This window comes from Engraulis encrasicolus, chromosome 16 (assembly GCF_034702125.1).
Source record: "Engraulis encrasicolus isolate BLACKSEA-1 chromosome 16, IST_EnEncr_1.0, whole genome shotgun sequence".
NCBI lineage: Eukaryota > Metazoa > Chordata > Actinopteri > Clupeiformes > Engraulidae > Engraulis > Engraulis encrasicolus.
Genome location: NC_085872.1, coordinates 13,649,142 through 13,656,544, shown reverse-complemented (window position 1 = coordinate 13,656,544; position 7,403 = coordinate 13,649,142). Strand labels below are relative to the sequence as shown.

Genomic DNA, 7,403 nt, shown 5'->3' with positions numbered 1-7,403 from the left:
TAATGTCCTTTATCTCGTTAGTTATAAATTCGACCGAGGCCTGAAGACCCTCGATGCCTTTGTCAAGCATATCCGCTCTATCATTAATGACTGTTTTGAGGGAAGAGATGATGGCCATGGCCAAGTCTGGGTTGACATCTTCAGAGCTAGAACTAGAGCTATCACCGCACCTGCCCTTTTTTGAAGCTGGTTCTCTGCTCGGTGTTTCAGGTAGTGGGATCAGCATTGCATCCGGATCCTGGGTCTCGGTGTGCTCAGTGTCCACTGTAAGATTTGCCCCAACTTCCATGGATAAGTCCTTTGATTTGCGTTTGTTGTCTTTCGTTGGCATACTTCTTGTTATGCTAGGACTCGTGAGGTGAAATTGTTAGCAAGTGGCTAAAGAACGTGGTAGAATACGCATTCACCGAAAAAACAAGTTTTGTAGCAAAATAAAGTAGAATAATTAACCGTTATTGTTGAATAAAGATGGTTATGTAAATGAAGAAGGGTAGGTATGCTACCATTGAGGATGTTGAATAACTTAAAAAATAATGTTCTTGTGAGGCGCTCCCTCTAACGTGTCACTCACACCGTCGCCATATTTACACATAGATAAGAACTGGTCGCTCCCACGCCACGGTTCTTTGCGATCAATTCTTAAAGCGACAGTACACATTTTTAATTTAGGCTACAAAAGACCCAACAAATGACCTAAACCTGTGAATTCTTATTGTTTTAGCTTTCCTATATAATATTCATCATTCTAATCATGGAATATGCATATTAACGAAATTTCAAATTCAAATGAAATGATCTTTTAACCATTTTTAAACTATTTCTATTTATTATAACTTAAAGTCTACTTTGGCTGCTACAAGGATTATAAAGATGACAGTGGGTTAATTGATTAAGCATCTTCATATTTAGCCTATTAATGTACTCATCATTTCATTTCATTTAAGATGAGGATGACTCAGAGCCACAGACCTCTGCACATAGGGCAGGTAGGCATAAGACTGATCATCTCTGTGACTGATAAGTTACAGGCTTAAAAATATCAAGGCTTTTTCTCATAATTTCATTTAATTTAGGGGCAGCCACATACCACACATGAGGAAATGTGGATCAGGAGACATTTAGGGCAGGTGGGCATAAGGATGATCATCTCTGATATGATTAATAGGTAGGCCTACATGTTTAAAAACTAGCATGTTATATCATATGGTACGCATTCAAGATACTATACAATAAAATAATATTAATAATTATGACAATAATATAGGCTACTACTTCTACTACTACTACTAAAAATAATAATACCCATGGTGCAGTTTCCTAAAAATTTCTGAAGGCCGCTCATTGTTGATGGTTTTTTTTTTTTTCTTTTTGGGAGGGGGGGGGGGTTGCCCTTTCTTCAGGTTAGAGCAACTGCCCTTTGAAATTCCTGTGCACGTCCCTGGTAGAATGGAATGCTTGAAAGTTGAAGTGGCTGTCTGCATGGTTTAGTCTGACTACCACATCCTGTGCTGGCTGCTTCACTTGCTGACATGACTAAATTTGGCTGCTTTACATCCAGACAGGCAGCAAATGAAGGACAGTAGAGATTGAACGGTTTCATTTTATGACATTTTCATGTTCTGGCAGAAGTTGTTGCTGGTTTATTAGTTTGATTTTGAGGACAGCTTCCCATAGATTCCGTAAAGACCGGACATTCAGTGCAAGTGTAGCCAGTGGGACCTGTAGTAGGCCTACATATAATGGTATGAGACATGTGCCCATCCTATGTTTTGCATGAGTTTGCCGTGGGTTGGCAGGATGGGGCATTAGGACCCAGAGGTGACATAGCTCGTGCAAGCAGCATAAATTCACTTCCTGTTTGGCTCACCTGAGCTTGTGGGGCTACCTGGCCTTTGTTTGCTGTTCATCATGGCAGCAGTGGTGGAGAGATAATTTGGTTGTTGCTGGTGGCCAAAAGCTATTGTGGAAGGTAGGCTTTCCTCTGTAGATGGTTTGCATTGAACACTTTGTGCCTTGCTATTCTGGCCTCTTGTAAAATTACTAATTGAATGTTGCTTTGTCTTAGCTTGTTGATTGGGCCCAGTGGAGACATGAGGAGCGTTCTCAAACGCCCAGCCCGTCCTGTTGTACCCACGGAGGTGAGATGAAGTGAGATGTGTTGGTTTTATGTGTGATAATTATGTGATATGTTCTTGGTACTAATACTGTCTTTATGACTTTTAGGGTCAAAGACTCAGTGTGTCTTAAGTGGAACATACCATTGTCAGCGGCGGGGGGACACCGTTGTCTTTCCCATACGTTGTTTTTGTTTTGTTTTGTTTTATTTGATGTGCGCATGTCGAGCTCTCAGAGACAGGTTGTAGGCTACTTGATGTGGTCTTGAACACACTGTTTGCCTCAGTCATTTACTCCTTGGGGGAGCAAGGAGTGGGTAACTGGAGCGGTAACTCAGTGAGGATAGCAGAGTGGTGTGGGCCCATTGGGCTGTGGTGTATCTACCTGGTTTGGTGAACATATCATGAATGCTTTTAGCCTGCTTGGCTAGGATACACCTACTGTGCATTGTGAACGCCTTCATTTACCATTGCATGCTGTCTTTGTTTCTTTGGTTGAAGTGTTTTATATTTATTCCTTTTTTTGTTTTATTTTTACTTAGATGTGTTAATCTTGGTTTGCTGTGTACTGGGTGTAGTGTGTGTACTACTACTACTAGTAGTTTACACCATTTGGCTACCCAGCCGGTGAAATTGGTTCTGTCTGTATCATTTCTGTGAAACTGTGATGACCCTTGACCCGCCGGTCTCTGTTAGATTTCCACATTTTAAGTAATTGTGACAAAGAGAGAAAATAAAGAGAATTATTTATTTTGAAGCAGCTGTGTCCTCAAGTTCATCCAGAACCTGTCGGGGGAATTGTTGATAAAATACCAAAGGGGTTGTCTCACCCTTAAAGAGACTGGCGTAGTCACTTTTTGATGGATCTAGTCAAATTGTTTGATCAGTGTACCTCCACTCGGTGTTTAAATGTTTGTCCCCAAAATGTTGTTTTCCCCTTGATGTTATAATAAATACAGGGACAAATCTGACCATCAGAACAGTATGTATGGTACTACACACACACACACACACACACACACACACACACACACACACACACACACACACACTGCATGTACATTTTAGTATACTAGTCGTCCACCTAGACACCTCCTATTCTCAACACATAATCACTGACAGAACTGGACAAACCTTCTTTGACACCATACCTTCACTTGAGCCTGACTTTGACTGGTTGATGCTGCTATGGAAGGTGCCATCTGTAAATGCCTCGTGAGTGTCAGTGTAATTAATCTGAGTATTAAACATATGCATTCTAAAACAGAAGTGATCTCGGACCTGAAAGCACATTTTACAAAACTGTATGCATCTAATAATCCTATTTGACTATGGAACCTGGGAGACTGGGGAACTTCTGACTGTAAGTCTCTAATGGACGAGTGACATTGCAACTTTGGAGCACAGTAAAAATTGTAATGTTAATTCAACACTTGGATAATCCAATTTAACACTCGTAAATTGGTTCTAAGCAATTTACGACTGTTAAGTTGGTGAATGTGAATGAGAAAATGTGAATTTGCAAGTTTTGGCTTTCTTGGTCAGCGTGGTCTGTATGAACATCGGCCCTACTATGAAAAGAAACTTGCTTACAGCTCCAACCTCTTGTGTGGAGTGCTTTCAGTACAGGTGAGTACATAATGCAGCATCCGGGATGTGAACAAACATGTTCCATCATGTTTATCTGGATATCCTGATGGTCAGGTTTTCTTTGTTATTGTTTTTTTGTTGTGGTAAGTCAAAACAAATGCCAAAAAGTAGGCTGTCTGATTTGATAACAGACATGTTTATTAGGTTGTTATTCTATTTTTATGTTGTGTGTAGAATGTTTATGCACTTTGATGGTTTGACCTGAAATGACGGTTAGGCAGATGGTGATATTGACATAAGCTAAACAAATGAGGGCTGCCTTATCAGCCACCTGCTTCAGTTCCACTGAAACCAACTGACAATGGCCATATACAGGTATGAGTCACTGGCTACGTTTACATGATGGTTTTAGTTCTGGGTGGGGGGTTAGTCCATCTATGCACTGCCGCCTTGTGGACACAGGAGGGCATAACAATATCAAGAATGCGTTTCAGACGGACAGACCGACCGACAGACACAGACAGACAGACGGACGGACGGACATATCCTCTATTAGAGATGCTACTGCAGGACCCATCTAAAAAGACACAATTGAGTTAATGATGTACCTTAAGCCACGTTCACACACATCGCTGCTAGTTACTCGCTCAGCGAATGAAGTCAATAGAATGTCTATGTGTTCCAGCGAGATGAGGAGGGGAGCAGGCGAGTAGGTGAGTGGTGTACAACTAACAATGCGATGTGGGCGGATCCCAAGTTGAAAATATTTTAACTTTGAGCGAGGCGAGTAACCAATTGGAGTGCAGAGTTTGGTACTTCTCGCCTGTGCATTGGCAGTTAAAGCCGCGGGAACGTTAAACGAGAGGCTTGCCTCTGTAGGCCTACAGTACAGCATGCCCTTCTTGAGTAGTTTCATGTAGACTAGCCTACCGTTTGATTGGCCTCTTTCAAATCATGCAAACTTCGGCGATCAACCATCTGACCCCATTGTGGTTGAGTCTGCAGAGCTACCCCCTCCATTCTCACAGGTGACAAATAGCCCTGGTTATATGACAGTGGCAAAAGAAAATCTCTGCATGCTATGAAAAACAATTGGTTCTCATGCATTAGATCTCATGCACTCTACTGAGCCGTCTTGGTACACCACTTGCGCCCAGCTGAAATGTGCTCGTGTCCCCATTATGGTAGAAGTTGCAGCACCCTTGCTCATGTCCTATTTGTAGGTCCGTCTAGTAGTAGCTGTGTGGAAGTAAGAGGAGGCGATGGAAGTTTGGGAGTTTCCACCGGCAGTCAATGAACTTACATTTGCCTGACCCAAGAAAGAGATCCAACATAGGCCCACTTCTTGTTAATAATATCTTGTAATATCTTGTTCCTAAAAGACGAAAGGGTGCATTTCTGCCATGTTAATTGTAGGGTTGGCTTCAAAAAACATAGGCCTATGGGTTATGATGCCTTGATGATTTGCATAGCATCAGCCTGTTGTGTAGATGCACTTCCCTAGACAACATGTTTTATTTATGCAGTGGGAAATCGAGGGGAATCCAGAGAAGAGAGGCATCAAATTACGACATAAATCAGTGTTGGAAACCACATATACGCCTGTAGGTTTTCAAAGCATTTCTTGATTTTTAACACTGTGGTTTACTACCGGTAATCTCTTTTACGCACATTTAATCGTTTGTGGAATCCACATCCTGTGGCTGTCACCCATCAATCAACAATGCTCTGATACTGTAATAGAAATGTGCTATGAGAATGCCAGATCTTTGCTAACAAAATACTTTCCATCAAATTTAAGGCTGGAAATGTCATTCTTAAATGTAATAATACAATGTAAAAGCAACAACACTGAAAAAAATAGAACTTCACAATCACATGTTCTTTTGGCTCATTAAGTCACAAGATCTGTGTATAATGCTTGAGTTCAGATCATATGTGATTCATAGATGTTTATCTCTACGTAAGTGGAATGGAATGCTTGGAAGCTGAAGTAGGCTAGCTGTCTGCGTGGTCAATTCTGACTGACTAGACCACATCCGTTGCTGCTTCTCTTTACGAAAACACCAGACTCAGCTGTTGACATTCAGACAGGCTGTAAATTAAGCTGCATGGACTGAATGTTTTCATTGTCATTACATTTCTTAGATGCGTCCTAGCATCTCTATAAGAGGTTATATCCGTCCGTCGGTCTGTCTGTCTGAAGCGCATGCTTTAAATCGGCCAAAACACGATCTTCGCCGCCATCGGACGCATCTTTGTCCACCTATTGGACTTGTTGTGATGTAAAATAGATGCTAATGATTCTAAGATATTATGACCATGTGAATGTGTATTATTTTAAAATGCTTTTTCAATCCAACCTGTAGGTTGTCATTTGTGCTGGGTACGACTTACAGCCCAACAGGGCATATGTTCCGAGCACACTCCAAGACCTGAAGAGAGAGGGTTCCTTTGGAGATGCCCTACTGTACTGTACTGTGGAGCTGCACCTCCTGGTTTACGTATGCATGAGGACTGACATGTCATCTCATGTTAATTCATTACCTTTTTTGTCCTACCACCCCGTTCACCTAAAATATCAGGTGGAAGATACACATCTGTATTTTTAAAAACTAGGCCTACAGTATATTTGTGCTTGCACATTCATGAACACATACAGGATGTTATTTTCAAATGAATAGGGGCCCCGTAACCACACACAAAGACAGTAGCCATTGCTTGTATATATGGAAACATTCAGTGTCTTCTTTCACCCCCCCCCCCCCGTCCCCTTCACATGCTGACACACACATACGCGCTTGTCTCGTGTGAACCCTGGCTGTCAGTGCATTAACCAGATTAATAGTCTAGTCGAGATCTCCATAGGCCCAATAGTGTAACCCAGAAATGTTGAGTACCCTAAAGTTTTATTGCAGAAATATCATCTATGGGCCTAATGGATAGAATTTAGCTTGGTTGCCCAAAGTTGCACTTTGAGCAATTTGCATAATTAGCATAAATATATTGTTAAGGTAAGACTACTACAGGTGAATAGGCTAAAAAAATTAAAATGGTATCACCATGAAACTTTCTTAGTTGATTACTGATGATGAGAGAAGAAAAAAATGTATTGGATGTTTTTTGTATTTTGATGTTTAGATATGCAAATGAGGGCATACATTATCAATTATGCGCTAATTTGCATACGTTCAAAATAACTTTTCTGTGGGTAAAATATGTATATTTGGGTGTTGAGTTGGTGAAAACCCTCTGAGGAACCTGATCAAGAGGGAGTTTTGAACTGGATACATGCCCTGTGCAGTGTACTGTATAGGCCTGTAGGCCTACATATAGGCTATTTATAGGCCTACCGCATGTAGCACACACATACATTCAGTGCAGCAGAACTATGTACAGTAGAGTATGCCTGTGTACAAAAACACAAAATAGCTATTCAAGAGTAATTTAAAAGTAAAATACATTAGGCCGGGAGCCACGTATACCCCTCAGGATGTTTTTTGCTTACTTTTTTTCACTATGATTTCCTGTTAGTATATACCCTGGGCCATAACGAGTTGATAGGGTGCACTCCCAACTCGGCCCCGTTTGGTCTCAGGGCCCAAAAAAACATATTTTAAGGAAAAGCTGCAGGCGAAATTATATACTTGTAAATATTAAGGTACTGCAACTGCAAAAATGGTCCTAGAACCCTGTAAA

At 41.1% G+C, this 7,403-nt stretch overlaps 1 long non-coding RNA gene across 1 annotated transcript; it reads left to right on the top strand.

Annotated features, from left to right (window-relative positions):
- Window positions 1-1,879: 1,879 nt before the first annotated feature.
- LOC134465195 (uncharacterized) lies at window positions 1,880-2,692 on the top strand. Its single transcript, XR_010038119.1, has 3 exons — window positions 1,880-1,969; window positions 2,066-2,138; window positions 2,224-2,692. It is a non-coding gene; the product is annotated as an uncharacterized LOC134465195 (long non-coding RNA).
- Window positions 2,693-7,403: the final 4,711 nt, after the last annotated feature.